This window comes from Oryctolagus cuniculus, chromosome 8 (assembly GCF_051225735.1).
Source record: "Oryctolagus cuniculus isolate XC-2025 breed Fujian yellow rabbit chromosome 8, ASM5122573v1, whole genome shotgun sequence".
Lineage (NCBI taxonomy): Eukaryota > Metazoa > Chordata > Mammalia > Lagomorpha > Leporidae > Oryctolagus > Oryctolagus cuniculus.
Window position 1 is genome coordinate 44,854,821 of NC_142874.1, and position 4,024 is coordinate 44,858,844.

Consider the following 4,024-nt stretch of genomic DNA (forward strand, 5'->3'; position numbering starts at 1 on the left):
CCCTCAGATTTCAGATATGATTTTGTATACATGCTGAAATTATGAAAGCTTCATTAAAATTTGATTAAAGTGTGTTGATCTCAGAATGTATTAAATTTTGGGGCGGCATTATGGCTCATCAGGTTAAGCCACTCCTTGCAACTGTGGCATCCCATATTGGAGTGCCTGTTCAAGTCCTGAATACTCTGTTCCTGTTAACAGCTCTCTGCTAATGTGCCTGGGAAGGCAACAGAAGTGGCCTGAGACCTGAGACCTCTGAAATCCAACGAGACCAGAATGGAGCTCCAGGTTCCTGACTTCAGCCCAGGTCCCAGCCAATGTGCTCATCTGGGAAGTACCCACAGATGGAAGATCTTTTCCTCTCAGTGTCTCTCTCCTTGTGTCATTCTGCCTTTCAAATTAATAAAAAGAATTTTTAAATATGTATTAACTGGTTTCTTGAAAAAATAAATTGATGCATTGCCTAAAAATCGCATAATTTAAAATTGTTTTCATAGCTTATCTTTGGCAAATATGAATATTTATTACCTCTAGATTTAACATACAATATGTAGTGTTTAGTGTTACAATATAACTGTGTAACAATGTGATATTACTTTTTCCAAGTATCCTATATGAAATAAAGCATATAACAACTGGTAAAAATACTTATGTTATAGCGATAATAGACCAAGCTTACTTGTTCCCTGTGTAACCATATTCATCTTTCAGTTCCATTTCTATTAATACAAAGCGTCCGACTATTTTTCAGGGGTTTTGTTTTCTTCTCATAAGTAGACATTCTGTAGTCCTGTAGCATACAAAATTAAAAAAAAAAAAAAACTCAGATTCTTTCAACTTCGTGAGATGTACAGAATCTCTTTGTACATCCTATTTCCCAAAATAGATTCCTATGCATGTTGCCATTGTATTTATTTTGACTAAACCATTACTTGTAGAAAATCCTTACATATTGTAGTATACTAAATAATCCAGCTTTGATTCTTAGGAAGGATGTTTCTAATGTTGATAATTTTTCTAATGCATATATTAGAAAAATTGTAATGTTTGAAATTGGCATTTGTGGTCTTGATGTTTAGAGTCATCCTCACTATGAAAGAAAATTGTTGAGCCTAACCAGTGACCTAATGCAGTACATTCTAGTCACAGTGTGTGTTTTTTTAATTTATTTTTATTTCTTATTTTTATTTTTTGACAGACAGAGTGGAGAGAGGGAGAGAGAGAGAGAGAGAGAGAGAGGGAGAGAGAGACAGAGAGAAAGGTCTTCCTTTTTCCATTAGTTCACCCCTCTATGGCCACTGCGGCCAGCGCTCTGCGGCTGGCCCACCACTCTGATCCTAAGCCAGGAGCCAGGTGCTTCTTCTGGTCTCCCATGCGGGTGCAGGGCCCAAGGACTTGGGCCATCCTCCACTGCACTCCCAGGCCACAGCAGAGAGCTGGACTGGAAGAGGAGCAACTGGGAAAGAATCCGGCGCCCTGACCGGGACTAGAACCCCGGGTGCCGGCGCCACAGGCAGAGGATTAGCCTATTGAGCCATGGTGCCGGCCCCACAATATGTTTTTAAGATTTATTTATTTTTATTTGAAAGACAGAGTTGCATACACACACACACAGAGAGAGAGAGAGAGAGAGATCTTCCATCCTCTGGTTCACTTCCTAAATGATCTCAGTGACTGGGGCTGAGCTGAACTGAAGCCAGGAGCCAGGAGCTCCATCCAGATCTCCCACGTGGGTGGCAGGGGCCCAAGTACCTGGGCCATCCTCCGCTGCTTTATCAGGTGTATTAACAGGGAGCTGGATCAGACGTAGAGCAGTAGGGACTTGAACTGGTGCCCATATGGGACATCAACATTGCAGGTGGTAACTTAAACTGCTGCAACACAATGCTGGCCCCTAGTCACAGTTTTTAAGTTCCACCATCACATTGAAATTGTGTAGAAAAAATTATTGAGTTGTTTTTATCTTGAATAGAATTGATATAAACATATATATGTGTGCTCGTGTGTATAAACAAAGAAAAACCAACAAACAAGTGGTTTCACTGCTGAATTTTTCTAGACTTTTCAATGAAGACTAACACCAATTCTCAAAGTATCCCAAAAACCTGAAAAGTAGGGAACTCATTCAAATTCATTGAACGGCGCATTACCCTAACTATCACCAGACAAGGACATGTAATAAATAAACCACAAATCAGTATCCCAGTTAAACATGCTCATTGCTGCAACAATTCTCAATTAAAAAAAAAAAAAAACTAACAAACCAAATCTGACAGCATGTACATCGTTTTACATTTAATCAAGTGGTATTTATCCCAGGAGTACAAGGATGGTTCAACATACACAAATCAATACAATGAAACACAAAGTAAAAGGCAAAAATCATATGATCATCTCAATAGATGTAGAAACAAAATTTGATAATATTCAACATACTTCATGATGGAAACTATCAGCAAATTAGATATAGAAGGAACATACTTCAGCACAATAAAGGTTGTGCATATGGCAAACTCACAGCCAACATTATGCTGAACTGGAAAAGGCTAAAGCGTTTCCTCTAAGATCTGGAACAAGACAAGGGTATCCACTTCAAAACTTTTATCCAACATATTACTAGAAGTTTTGACCAGAACAATTAAAAAAATGACATGCAAATAGAAAAGGAGGAAGTTAAATTATCCCTTTATTCTATATATAGAAAAACCTTCAGACTTTGCAAAAAAAACAAAAACAAAAACAAAAACTGTTAGAACTGATAAATCCGTTCAGTAAAGTTGCAGGATACAAAATCAACATTCAAAAATCGGTATCACTTTTGTATGCCAATAATAAATTTCCTGAAAAAAATCAAAAGCTTAGTTTGCAATAAATAAATAAATAAATAATAAATAAAATATCTAGGAACAAATTTAACCAAGGGAGTGAATAATCTGTATAATGAAAATTATAAAACATTGATTAAAGTAATTAATGAGGAAACAAAAAAGTAAAATCATCCCATGTTTGTGGATTGTAAGGATTAATATTATAAAAAATTCCGTATTACTCTTCCCTTTTTCCAGACTGAATGTAATTCCCCCATCAAAATCCCAGTGAAATTCTTCAAACAAATAGAAACAACCATCGTAAAATTCATATGGAATCACTAAAGACCACCCAAATCCAAAGCATTTGTTGAACAGAAAGTGTAAAATTGAAGGTATTGTAATGTCTAACCTCATTGTGATACCAAATCAAAAATCAAAATACCTAAAATACGCTACAAAACTATAGTAACCAAAACAGAATTATACTGGAACAAAACCAACTCATAAACCAGTGGGGTAGAACAGAGAACTCAGAAATGAATCCAAGTAGGAGGGCGCCGCGGCTCACTAGGCTAATCCTCCACCTTGCGGCGCCAGCACACCGGGTTCTAGTCCCAGTCGGAGCGCCGGATTCTGTCCCAGTTGCCCCTCTTCCAGGCCAGCTCTCTGCTGTGGCCAGGGAGTGCAGTGGAGGATGGCCCAAGTGCTTGGGCCCTGTACCCCATGGGAGACCAGGAGAAGCACCTGGCTCCTGCCATCGGATCAGCGCAGTGCACCGGCCGCGGCGGCCACTGGAGGGTGAACCAATGGCAAAGGAAGACCTTTCTCTCTGTCTCTCTCTCTCACTGTCCACTCTGCCTGTCAAAAATAAAAAAATAAAAAAAAAGAAAGAAATGAATCCAAGTGTCTACAGCCAACTGATCTTCAACAACATCACAGAAACACGCACTGGATAAAGAACAGTGTCTTCAATAAACAGTGCTGCAAAAAGTGGACATCCACACACGGAAGAATGAAAATAGATGCTTATCTTTCACCATACACAAAAATCAACTCAATATCAGTTTTCATCAAAAATCTATTTTTATTTTTTTTCATGCATATGGAAGAAACAATTTTGTGCACAAAGAAACTAAACAATAATCAGTGATTTCATCACGTGGGTTTGTCGTTGATGATACTGTAGGAGCACTTGACTTCTCATGTACTGTGTG